Below are 13,988 nucleotides of genomic sequence, written 5' to 3'. Positions count from 1 at the left end.
GCCGAGGTGGGTGGATCACCTGAGGTCAGGAGTTCGAGACCAGTCTGACCAAGATGGTGAAACCCCATCTCTACTAAAAATACAAAAATTTAGCTGGGCGTGGTGGCAGGTGTCTGTAATCCCAGCTACTCAGGAGGCTCTGGCAGGAGAATTGCTTGAACCTGGGAGGCGGAGGTTGCAGTGAGCTGAGATTGCGCCATTGCACTCCATCCTGAGTGACAGAGGGAGATTTCATCTCAAAAAAAAAAAAAAAGAAAAAGGAAACAAAAAAAGAAAAGAAACCCAAAAAACTTCTTTTGGTAAAGCCATGAAAATATTTGTTTTACATTATAATACCTACGAAGATGAGAGCAGAGAGATTAAAAACAGAGCTCTGAAATTAGATTGCCTGGAGTTCAGTTTTGGCTGAATGTGATTAATAAGAATCATTTTTTCTCTTGATTTTAAGAAAAATCACTAGCTATGTAACCTCAGACTATTTACCTTTCTCTGTCTCTGTTTCCTCAATTGAGAAAAGGAGATAATATATTATCTGTGATGTAGTTGGATATTTGTCCCTTCCCAAATCTCGTGTTGAAATGTAATCCCCGTTGTTGGAGGTGGGGCCTAGTGGGAGATCACTGGGTCATGAGGGCAGATCCCTCATTCATGGCTTGATGCTGTCCTCATGATGGTGAGCAGGGTCTCATGAGATCTGGTCATTTAGAAATGTGTGGTCCCTGCCCCCCACTCTCTCTTTTTCTCCTGCTCTGCCATGTGAGATGCCTGCTCCCCCTTTGCCTTCTGCCGTGACTAGTAGCCTTGTGAAGCCTCACTAGAAGCCAAGGAGTTGCTGGTGCCATGTTTCCTGTACAGCCTGTAGACCATGAGCCAATGAAACCTCTTTTCTTTATCAATTATCCAGTGTCAGGTATTTCTTAATGGCCTAACACAACCTGTTACTTGAGATTGTTGTCAGGTCTAAATATTAAAATAAACATAAAATCCTTAGAGCACTTTCTAGCACATAATGAACATTCAGTAAGTGTTGATTGTTACAAGCATTATACATTACAAACTATGTATAAAGACTATTTGTGTGTGTGTTTATGTGTGTCTGTGTGTGTGCACGTGCGTGCATGTGTTAGGGCTTAGAACTACAAAGTACTATATCAGTCAAAATAATATTAGCATTCTGTATTCCATTCATTTGTCTTTACCAGTTTTAATAATATAACCGATAACTATATTCAGTAATACTGCGTTTAGTCATAGGAATAACAGTGTCAGGTATAAATGGCACAATTAAAAACACTACAGGAGCTAAGTTGCTCAGAAAGTTTCAATGCAAATGTTCCTATCTAAGAGTTTTGCAAATGCAGAATGAGAATAAAATGAGGATATCTTATTTTATTCCCTGGTGGGAATTTATTCACATCAAATATACTATATTCTGCACGTGAACAACTTCTGCTGAGACTCCCTGCCTCATCATCCAAGCCTTTCAGAGAAGAAAATTGATGGACATTGATTTCATTTTAAAGGAGTCAATAAATTATTGTGTAAAAGGAGAGGTATGTCATGTGATTCTCAGAGATATTTTGAAATCTATCTAGTTTAAGAGAACTAATATTAACATACACTTGGAGTTAAGATTAAAAATCATTGTCAAATGATATTTCTATTACATCCAAAACTGTTTTATAATGACATTCATTCAACCTATTTCAGGACTATGAAATTAATTCACTCACTCATTTATTGAAAAATTATGTGTTAAGCACTCCTGATACATTAAGCACTGTACTAGGCACTGGAATACAAAGACTGATTATCTTTCACTGACCTCAGGGGCTTACAGTCTAATAGGGGAGAAAGGGAAATAAAGTAACTTTTAAGCAATAGATACTATGTTAGATTCATACAGTGGGATTTAGAGGACAGAAAGGAGGTTTTTAATTAAGACCAGGGTGAGTGTCACCAAGGGCTTCCAAGAGTTGAGTCTTGAAATGCTGGCTGAGTAGGTGTGGGTGTGTATGTTTGGCACCCTGGTATGGGGTGAGTAGTGAGGGAAGGCACAGTTTATCTAGACAAAGAGAACGACTTGAGTGCAGGGACAAAGGTATTAACAGCAAGTGTTCCCTGTGGATGGAGCACAGGGATCAACGAATTTACAGAAAACTAGGAGTTGCCTGGGAGGGGACACTGGACTATGGGATCTTGGGTTAGGAGTAGGGATGGGAATGTCCCTTGCTCATGGAGCACAGTGTTCAGAGCACAGAGGGTGGTTAGGGAGACCATACTTTGGAGAAAGCAATAAATGAAATGGACACAGGGAACATCACACACCAGGGCCTGTCGTGGGGTGAGGAGAGCAGGGAGGGATAGCATTCGGAGATACACCTAATGTAAATGACGAGTTAATTGGTGCAGCACACCAACATGGCACATGTATACATATGAAGCAAACCTCCACGTTATGCACACGTACCCTAGAACTTAAAGTATAATAATAATTAAAAAAAAAAAAAAGAGTGAGCGTGTAGCAGTTGCTGATGTTTGGATATTCTCGTTTCTCTTTGCAGCTCTCTGTGCCCTGTTGCAATTAAAAATTCAGTTAATACAGTAAAAAAAAAAAAAAAAAAAAAAAAAAAAGAGAAAAGTTAGCAGATCAGATGTCTGAGAAGGCAGTCAGGTAGCATTCAGATCACAGGCAGGGACTAAGAAGAAATCAGGGACCTGTGATGAGAACAGAGGCTCAAAGCTGCAACCGACCCACGGGGTGTGATATGGAGCTTGGAGGAAATTCCTGAGCAGCCGGAACATCGTGGCAGCAGATTTTTATAGGGCACTTGCAGCCTCCTGAATGGGCGGAAAGGGAGCTGTTAAGGGCACTGATCTGGCTCAGGCAGAGGGCCTTGAACTACACTGACGAGTTTGAACTGTATCCTGAAAGCTTTGGGGAGTCATTGCAGGGTTTTAAGCAGGGCAATGGTGTGATCAGATTTGCGTTTTAAAAAGATCTTGTTGACTGCTGTGTACAGATGGATTGGACGTTTGTTACACTGAAGGCACAGAGATCTGGTAGGAGGGTTTCTGCAGAGGAAAGAGGAAGGGAGGCTGGTCTAAGGTGCTGCGCTGGAAATGGAGTGGGGAGAAGATGTTCTAGGAAGATGTGGAAAGTGGAATGAAGACTCATGAAGAGGAAGAGAAGAGGAGAAAGAGCAGAGACTTTGTGTCATCTAATTTGTCTGAATGAGGGACCTCGTGCCTAGTATAGATGTCTGCCATTCCCTCCCAGGGGAGGTGCAGGGGAGGAGAAAAGCTGATTTCAAACGTAGAAGTGTTGAATTTGAGGGTCCTGCTGAAAAGCTAGGTGGGGACAATCTGAAATCTGTTGCAAAGAGGTCTAAAACTTAAAAAAAAAAAAGATCTGAGTTAAGGGTAAAGATATGGAATCCATTATTGTTTAGATGGTGATTGAAACTGATGGATTTGGATGAAGTGTGTAGAGTGAAAAGGGGAGAGTCTTGGTAGACACTGACATTTAGAAGAGAATGGAGGAAAAGAATTCATAACATTGACATATGATGGCCAGAAAGGGAGAAGGGAAATGGAGAGCCAGGAGCGATAGGGAAACTAAGTGAGAAAATAATCTCAGGACAAAGGAAGAGTTGCAGAAGAGTCAAGCACGATAAGGGAACTATATACACATGCAGGGCAAAATAACAATTGTGCAAATTTGCCAGACACTTTACACATGGTAGCCCCTCTGATCCTCATGACAACTCCACGGGTTGGATGCTGTTGTTATGCTTGTGTTTCAGATGAGGCTGTGGACGCACAGGAAAGTTAAGTGACTTGCCTCCCATTATAAAACGAATATTCAAACCTATAAAGTCTGATTCCTGAATTCAGACACATTACAACCAGCTCTGTCAATGCTGAAGTACTCAAAAAACAAAATAGAAGGCTGCATTGCAGTGAGCTAAGGAAGGTCAGAGGAAGTAGGAAGTAGAAGAAATGAGTGAATACCTCTCTTAAAAATTTTCGTAAGGAAACTAGAAAGGCCCTCATTAGAGGGAAAGCAAAGGTAGGGTGGAGGGGAGATTTTTTTTTTTTTTTTAAGATTGGAAAGACTTGAGATATTTATGCATTGAGTTAATACAGAGGATAAAGATGTGGATAAATGATAACATGAATCCTTAGAGACTTCAGAAGGGGTTAGGATCTAGAATATTGGCACAGACATTAAGTTTGAACAAATTTTTGTTGAACATGAACTATATACTTGGCCCTGTGTGGGTTCTGGGGATACAAGGTGTGTGATATATGGTAGTTAACCTAAAAGATCTCAGAGCTGAGCTGGAGGTAGACATTTATAGCATTATATCATATGCTGTTAAGAAAGGGGGTTTGATGGACTGACTTTGAGGGGATGGCAGCAAGATGTTTGGGAGTAAAGCTCATCTCCCACCACCTTAGTAAGGTTTTGGCTCCAGTTACCTTGGTCTCCTTTCAATTTCTGATCACGCCAAAGGTCTTTTAGTCACTTACCTGTCCCTTATCATCCTCAAGCTTCTGTTGTAATGTTACCTCTGCAGAGGGGCCTTCCCTGACCACCTTGTCTAAAGTTATGTTTCCTCATGCTTTATTCTCTCTCCCATCACTCACTGACTTCCTTTAGGGCTGTTTCCAAGATTTGTAATTGTCTTCCTTATTTATGCATTTGTTTATAGTGTATCTTCTCCAGGTGTAAGCTGCATGAGAGTAGGGGTCATCCAGTGTGTAGATGACACCTGGCTCATTGGTGATTGTCAATACGCTTTTGAGTAAACGAGTGAATAAAATAAATAGTGCTTGGACCATCTTTAAAAGTAGGCATTGACTGTGTAGAGAAGATGGAGAGGTCATTTCAGGTAAGTGGGAAAGTATTTACAACATTACAGAAGCATGAGCCAGGATGGAATAGTTAAAAAGCAGTCAGTAGCTTGCTATGTTCATACCATACCATAAAATAACTGAGTGGCAGCAGTAGTGAGGGTAGAGGGGCAAGGGAGAGGTGTTGGCAGAAGAATAGTACATTAGGGCCATATAAGGAAAGGTCTTATATGCTAAGTCAGTGATTCTGCTGACAATGGAGAGTCCATTGAGAAACCAAATATTATGGAAATTAGATCTTGAAAATAAATTCCGTATGAATTCAGCTATTAACATTTATGCCTGAATTTTGAATAATTAGAATATATTCCCGTTATTTTGTCCTCAAAATCTTCCACTGAGTTCTGTCTTGATGTAATTATGATCATACAATACAAACTAGTGACTTAAATCCTTCACCGAAAGTTTGATTTCTGTGAAAAATCAAGGATTCCTGTTAGTGTGTATTATATGTTTCCTTGTGATCACTGCCTAGTAATTCAGTAGCAAGAGAATAAAGGGCTTCATCATTATATGAAGACATCAATATTCATTAAAACAGTTGGGCTGGTCTTTGTAGGGATGGTAATGAAAGTCTGCAAACTGTTTAGCCAAAGATCAAACAACGTAATTAAATGTTAGTAATAATAATAACTTCATAAAATGGCAAATGGTAGAAATACAGCACAAAAAGCAAGCAAGCAACATTTCCTGAGAAACCTGTCTTTGTTTTTTTATTAATTACTAGATTAGGGAAATGACATTTACTGAAGAAAATAACAGATCATTTAATGGAATTGCCAAAGGTCTTTTGAACCTCCAGCGAATTGGAGAAATGAGCTAAATGATCAGAACTAATGTTTGGAGCCAGTACTGTAATACTTGCTAACATCTTTGCTCATTTGATAAGTTACATAAGCTTCTAACCAATATAATAAGAGCAAGGAGAAGACTGTGGTGGGGACAAATATGTTTTACAGCACTGTTTGGTGCTTTAGATACCTGAGGTTATTACCATGAGATGAAAATATTGCCTTGTGGGAACTTTGATACGACAGATATCACTACACATATGTAAGCAGACAATTCAATTTACTCCATAAATTCTGTCACTTTTTTGGAATAATGTATCACTTTATAAAAATGTACTTTTACAATTTGCATAATTACTAACTCATCAAAATAAAATCAAGAGCACAAGTAGTATCTTTTCAACTTTCTAGCATATCAAATCAATATATTTACTTTAATTCTGTTTTTGAGGTGTATATTCAGCTTAATTCTTTGCACTTGCTTGGAAATGTATAGCTGTTTAAAATCTGTATTCTTGTCCTGGATTATCTACAAAACCGTAGGTGTCTACTAGTGCTGAGCTGAATGTGGCAGATACCTTAGCACTTGAGGTGTCTTTTCTCTGCATGGTTGAGAAAAATAGATAATCACTACCTGCATATGCCTTCTCGTGTCAGAGTGAAGCTCAGGGAAACTCCTCGTGGTCATTGATCCCTGAAGAACACTTGAAGACAAACCCTATTGGATAAAGGTGGTGGATTTTTAGCTTCTTTACTTCCACTTCAGCGGTCGGCAAATGATGACCCCTGGAATAAATCTGGTCTGCTGTGTTTTTGTTAATAAAATGTTATTGGCTCATAGCCATAACCCTTCATTTATAGGTGTATTCAATTACGGCTATTTTCATGCTGCAAAGGTAGCATTGAGTAGTTGTTACATTGCAAAACCTAAAGTATTTTCTATCTAGTCTTTACAGAAAAAATTTGCCTACCCCTTCTCTAGTACAAGATTTTCCTAAATATTTCCATATGGCAATAGTTAAAGGGGATTTTAATGGTTGGGACTAGGCAAAGGTCAAATAGTTAGGGAAACTGTTTAAACAAATTTAATTTTTTCCTTACTGCTGGAATTATCAGAGTGATTAATATATGAATGTATATTTTGACCCTTTTAGAAGGAAATATTGTATTAGTATTTCCCCAAATTATTTGACTTTCATCACTCTTATTTGTGGGCTGCGTATGAGATTAGTGATCTTTGAAACACACTTTCAAAAATGCTAAAATACATGTTTTCTTCTTGACTTTCTATTTATAAATTCTGCTCTACTGCCTAAGAGGACGGTCAATTCCCTATTTTCTCCATAGTGTAGATATTGCAAGAGTTTTTTAACTTAGTATCATGTGTACCTTGCTCCTTCCATTTCAATAAGATTCCAGTAAGGATTATTTTGATGTCTGACTTCATTTAGAACAGGATTTTTTTTTTCATTCTTTTGAACAATTTTAAACTTAACTTGAAAAAAAGTGTATATTGAGCAGTTATGTAAGTGCATGATTTTTTTCTTCACACCACTGCCCTCAGAAAATATTTGGAATCACGCCATATAAATTAGCTGCTTTGGAAAATTAAATGTACACCTAGCATCTTCTTCACAGTGGACAGTCTGAATTAATAACTTATCCTTCCTTATATGGAAGTAATTCTTTACAAAAGAAGAAATGCACATGGGGAATATAACTGTGTGGTTCTTTCCCCCTTAAGCGCAAGCGTTAACTTATATCAATAAAAAGTAGTGATTGAAGATTGTGTTATGTGTTTCAATTAAGCCAATAAACATTTGTGGCTTCTGTTTGTTTTTGTGTTCTTCTGTTATGTTATACATGTCCTCAAAGCAGAGGATATAAAGGTTGCGCATTCCTAATTCAAAAATCCAAAATCTAAAATGTTCCAAAATCCAAAACTTTTTGAGTACTGATATAATGTGACACGTGAAAAACTTTATACATGACCGCAAGTGACAGGTTGCAGTCAAAACGAAGCTGTGATATATCTTTTCTGCACACACCCAGATGCCCCCGCACAAACACACCTACAAGGCATAATAAAATGGCACGTGCGTAGGCTGGATGTGCCAGGGACAGGTTCTCCATGATGCCCCGCATAGGGCCAAGACCTGTGTGCATTCCTGGCTGTGTTTTTCTTCTTCTCTGCTCTGTAGTGTAAAAATATTGTTGAAAATGTCAGAAAAGCCTACAGATACTCCTATGGGTAACAGTGATAAGAAAGAGAGGAAGCATTCCTTACTTTTAATGACAAAAACTACAATTGCTTTTGCACCAACCTAATATGTTCATCTGTAGCCACAGGAAGTCAAGCTGTTGGTGAAACTGGGTAGTGGTGTAAGTAGTGGTGTAAGTGTGAAACATCTCACAGAAGAGTGTGGTGTTGGAATGACCACCATATGTGACGTGAAGACTTAGAGAAGTTGTGTCCTTGTGTCTTAATGGTAGTAATCTGCATGATCTTCTGCGATCCAATATAAAACAATTATGAAACTCCATCATTTAAAATGAGATCAAGATTGTAAAATACAGGGTAATCACATACATTTGTCTATCAGCTAATTCTAGGTCTATTTCTACCTTTGAGCTGCTAGTCTACAAATTTATAATTTAATTTGCTCAGCTTTACCATACCATTAGAATATTTTGATTGAAAGCTAAGTTTTCAATTTATACCAGATTAAATAAAACAATGTTGAAAATCATAGTTTTATTTAATTTTGATTTATAGTGTACATTGTAGGTGATGGGCGCTATCAATTTATTTGCATAGTTATTTATTGACATTTATTTCATAAACTGGACTATAATTTCCATGAGGGCAGAGACTTTATATATTTGTATAGTGTGCTTGGTACACATTAGAATCTCACTAATATTTGTTGAATGATGAATTTCAATAACCTTTTATAAGATTTTTAATTGATCTAAATGATGTATATATTTAAAATTTATCCTGTACAGGTAAGTGTATCTGTATATATTGCTTTGATTTCGTAATCATTCTAAATCAGGAGTTGACAATCTATGGCCTGCAGGCAAAAGCTGGCCCATTAGGTAAAAAAATGGGTATGTTGTTTTTCAATATTTGAAAAAAATTAAAAGAAGGGTAATAATTCATGATATGTGAAATTGTAGGACATTCAAATTTCAGTGTTCATAAATAGTTTTATTAGAATACAACCATATTCATTCATTTTTATATAATCTATGGCTAAGTTTGTCCTAAACAGCAGAATTGCACAGTTACAACAAAGACTATATGACCCACAGAGCCTAAAATATTGACTATCCGTCCCTTCATAGGAAGTTTGCAGGTACCTGTTCTAAATAAAACAAATAAAAAAGACACTATACAGTTCGAACGTTTGAAAGAATCGAGATGAATGACTACATGTATATTTTAGTCTTCTATTTAACTATAAATTATGTTTATATAATTTAGCATCAATCATGACTCTAAAGTTATATGCTATACAATTTTTAAAACAATATCCCTACAAATGAATGAGTATTAGATTAAATATATTCATTGCTAAATGTCAAATTAGCTCTTATTTCAAAGCTCTATGTTTCCAGTTGTTTTCATTTATATACCCTTAAAAATGACTCATATATGTGTGTAGCTATGAGTTTTTTTTTTTTTTGAGAGTAATGGACTTAAAACCTAAATTCTAAATTCAGACTTCTTAGTAGTGTATTCGACTAATTTCAGAAATATTATTTTGTTCATTCTATTATATACTTTTTCTGTCCTCTGTATCTCAGCTCTGAAGCTTTAGGTCAGTAGCTGCAACAAGTTGCAAAAAAAATCTCTGGAAAATAAGACATGATGATGATGATGATAATAATAACCCTTTATATTTTATAGTTTATTATATTCTTTTAATTTTTTTCAAAAGCTTTCATATACATCATGGAAACCTACTAAACTTATATTAAAGCCTTACATGTTTCACTCTTGAAATTAGTATGCGTGCAACTATAATAGAGGTAAAGGCATTAATAACCCTACCTTTTTCTAGTCTATTTATTCCTATGCTGATGTCAGAAACTGTTGACATAAATATATAAATAAAAGATGAAAGGTTTTTCCTTAATTTTAGTAGTTGAAAGTAACACTATAAGTAATTGGAATCAGATTTTTAAAAGCTTTTGTAAAGAAATTTATCAAATAACATAGGGCTATTTTTTCACTTTCGTTTGGAGTAAATAGGCACATATAAACTATGGTTAAATTAGGCGTTTCTGGTAGTTCCAGCTGTACACAATTTCTCATTTATTGAGTATTTTTGATAAACACTGCCATATTTTTTTTCTCTTCCTAATAGGAACTTTGTTAAATTGGGTATAGGATAAATTGCCATAAAAAAGAGAATCCAAACTAGTGTTTTAACATGATAGAACTGTTTGTTTCTCTTCCGGTAATCCATAGTTTAGTGATCCAAAGCTGATAAGGAGATATTGTCATCCTCAACACATAGCTGTTTTCTCTGGGTCCACAGTGGCTGCTCCAGGTGTTATTATCTTCCAAACAGAAAGAACAAAGGCCTGGGAGCACACACATTCTTTTTTAGAGAGAAGGCCTCACTTTGGCATATGTATTGCTTCTGGTCTCATCCTATTATTTAGAATGCAGGCATATGGCCATATTAAATCTAGGGTATTTGGGCTAAAGCAGAGAGGATGTGTGCAAAGCTTAACTCAGTCCTATTGTCAAAAAAAGAGACAGTAGATATTGATAGATAACTAATAATCTTTATTGTATACACGGTGCTGTCAGGTTTATCTGTCAATCTCTACCTATCTTGATCAATCAATATAAATAGACATAAATATAGACACTTTTCCCTTTTACTAACAGAAAATTTTATTAGATATAAATTTGCTCAGATTGACTTGATTTTCTGATACCAGTATCTCTATAGTATTGCACAGAAACCACTGAATATATCTAAACACTCTTTCCATAGCCATTGTGTATTTCTTGACTTCAAACCATTTCTTCTGAAACTGATTTGAATACAGAGCATCGTAAACTACAAAGGATCCATAACTTTAGGTCAGCTTCCTGGGCCCTCGGATGTGCAAGAGGAAACCTATAGTTTCCAGTTCACTAAGTAAAAAAAAGAAGAATTAGAAATTCTCAAAGCCAAAAAGATTTAAAAAGTGATAGATATTAAAAAACCATTACTAATAATATATTGTAAATGTGGTGTAACAGAAGTCAACACAGCTAATTTGATATTATGAACAACCTAGCTTGAAACTGAGTTGATAGAGGGATGAGGTTGAATAAAGTGTTAGTGACTGGTAATTCTATGAGGTTTAGTTTCAAATGTTATTTAAAAACTAGCTTGCAAATATTTAGAAAACCTAGGATACTGTATGCCCAATTACCACATATTTTAGGTGTCATTTCAATAATTTTCAAGGATAAATTCAGTTAGTAAAATTCATTAATTTCTAAATTTTAAATGATTTGCACCCTCTATGCCTCTTTCTTGGATGAGTAGTTCCTCTAGTAAGTACCCTAATATTAGACTGTCTCTTGAATTTTTAAATGGACTTATTAAAAGTTAAGGCTTGAGTGAGACAATTACAAAGCCATCCTTTCCACTTACTATTAAGCTAACAATGTAAGCCCAATATTTAATGTTATTAACAATGTCCAAATTCAAAGGTTTGTGATTCAATGAAGATTACAAAAGGACTGCCATATTTAAAACATCATTTAATTTTTTTAGAAGAATGCAAATCAAAGACCAGAATTAAAGCCCAAGAGAAAATTTTATTTAAGCATATTTGAATTTCTATTGAGTTCCATTTAACCCTGAGGTTTTTTTCTCCCCTTCTGATAAACTTTTGCCCTCTAGCCTGCTGTGAAAAGAACAATGAAGCAGCCACCAGTGTTCCCTAAACTCTCTGTAAGTGACTCTTCCTGAGTCATTATCCTTCAGCTTCCATACGTAGCATGAAAAATCTCCTTTCTACCTCTCCCACTAGGAACCTGGTGCAAAGCATTGCACTTGATGTCTTGTAGAGCAGAAATCAAGAAACACAGGGCCCATCTGTGTCCATTTTGCATGTTGAATGAAAAACATTACCACCATTATAAATTAATGAGAATCTTTTATCTGGCCAGTGCTCTTTCCCCACACAATGTGAATAATGTGGCAAAGATCTGAGACTTCCATAAAAATGACTGCCCCGAGTCTGGCCTCTTCTAGTGTTAAAGAAGAATGGGAACCTGGAAAATTTTCACTGACTGACTAAGGCCGTGAATCTGCTGCTGGGCTGCGGAAACCTTTGTACTTTGTACTTTAAATTTTCAGCTTTTCATCAAAAGAAGAAGAAAGGCAAAAAGGGAGAAAAGATTCAAAGCAGCAATTTAAATTTCAGAAGTGAAGAAATTCTGAAACCAGTATTAATACTGGTTTTGTGTCTCTCCCTCTTCTTTTTTGTCAAGTAGCCGAACTCTCATTTTCATATGTAGTTTCTCCGCTTCTTTGTCAATTCATTAGCCTGTGAATCCAGCGTAGATTTCATCTAGGAATCGGACTTCAAAATCCCAGGAACCTGAGCGATTCCATAAGGTGACAGTGCCATTATCCAAATGCTGCTTACTGCCTTCTGATAAGCCTGCTCTCTCCTTAGGAAATCCCAGGACTTTGCTAGTCACTATTGTTTTATGTGCCTGGAACAGTATTTATTAGCACGTGGAGTCATTCATTAGTCTATAAGAATCAGGAAGGTAGGATTCCAAAATAAAAACGGCAGGGGGTATACATACACACACACACACACACACACACACACACACACACACACTCCTGCTGTAGCCTGCTTACTAGCCAAGGTTCATGCCTTATAGGTGAAATACCTGAATATCTTCTTTGAAAGATACCTCCCCACTTCGTCTTATGTCTTCCACTCACCTGCTTACCTTCTTTTAATTAGTCAAATGGCCACTTCTAACTTTTTCTCTTGTTACTCTGTTTACCTGCTGTGGATAAATCTTCTTCTCCCATTTCAATCAGTTTTTACAATGACTTCCTAATTAACACATAGTAAGTCTCCTCTATGAAATACCTATTTACTAAATTAGACGCAGGAGCTTTGTCTTATAAGTCTTCAAGGTGGTGAAGGGTTTCTGTTATTTGTCACGTAGAAGACAATAAACTTAATGACAATTGCCACATCACCTGTGGTGTTGCTGCGTCCATCATAAAGAGTCATTTATTCACATTTATGCTGTACATTTCTGTGGATAAACTCATATTTTTCTTCCTGGAAAGAAAAGCACCCATCCTCTCTGGTCTTTATCTTCCCATTTGCTCTATTTTTCTACTTTTCATCATCATCTTTCTCTGATTTCTAATTGAGATAGAAAAGATTAAAAAGCTCTTTGAATAAATCCATCAATTTATACAGGCATTTCTGCAGGCATTTCCTTCCCTTCAGCAGTGGGTTATGCTAAACATTAATTTACACAAAAGCAACTGTAACTGCATCTGTAACTGTTTTGCATCATAATTTTGGCTCAGAAATTACAGCTTCCATAAAAGTCAATTATTAAATGGCAGAATTTGAAGCGATGTTGCTTAATTAGTGAACGTGGTACAGATTGACTTGGTCTTCCAATACCAATACTTCTACCGGATAGAGATACACAGACACCAATGAATATCCCTAACTGTTCTTTATGCTTCAGTGAAGCTATATCATAAGCAAATATAACCTAATTGGCATTTGGCATAATGTTTTTGTGATCTGTAACTTCCTTGTTGCAGAAGTTTGGTCTCAGCATCATTTTTCTGTGTTGTCTTTTTTAACTTTGAGGGGTGGATAACCCAAAATTAAATGGCAATGCCCACGGACAGAAAAACCAAAATGAATGAGAAAGGAGATTTCTATGCAGCAAATTCTCTAAGTGTGAAAAGTGTATCAAATATCTAACTAGATATTCCTGTTGCCCACATAATTCCCATCAAAGCCAAGCTCCTTGCACAAAGACAGAGTTTTTGGTTACAAATGTTAGCCTGCTCAGGAAAGTCTAGTTAAGGTTGTTAAGGCTAGAAACGAGTATCTTGTGAAACTTAAAACATAAAGTTTTGCTGGTTGAAAAATCAAACTGAGACTTTGAATAGTAGTCATTTATCTCATTCTTTAACTGCTAATATGAAACATGGCATTTGAATTTTAAACTTGCTTATAGGAGCTTCTGTATGT

At 36.4% G+C, this 13,988-nt stretch overlaps 1 long non-coding RNA gene across 1 annotated transcript in view; it reads left to right on the top strand.

Moving 5' to 3' along the window:
- The window catches only part of LOC105482724 (uncharacterized), a 46,619-nt gene extending 40,073 nt beyond the window's left edge, over window positions 1-6,546 (top strand). The window contains exon 5 of the long non-coding RNA XR_987810.2: window positions 6,369-6,546. This is a non-coding gene — a long non-coding RNA (uncharacterized lncRNA). The remainder of the gene's footprint in view (window positions 1-6,368) is intronic.
- Window positions 6,547-13,988: the final 7,442 nt, after the last annotated feature.

The sequence above is a fragment of the Macaca nemestrina genome, chromosome 1 (assembly GCF_043159975.1).
Source record: "Macaca nemestrina isolate mMacNem1 chromosome 1, mMacNem.hap1, whole genome shotgun sequence".
NCBI classification, from domain to species: Eukaryota; Metazoa; Chordata; class Mammalia; order Primates; family Cercopithecidae; genus Macaca; species Macaca nemestrina.
The sequence above is the reverse complement of the archived record's forward strand: the minus strand, read 5'-3'. Positions and strand labels throughout refer to the sequence as shown.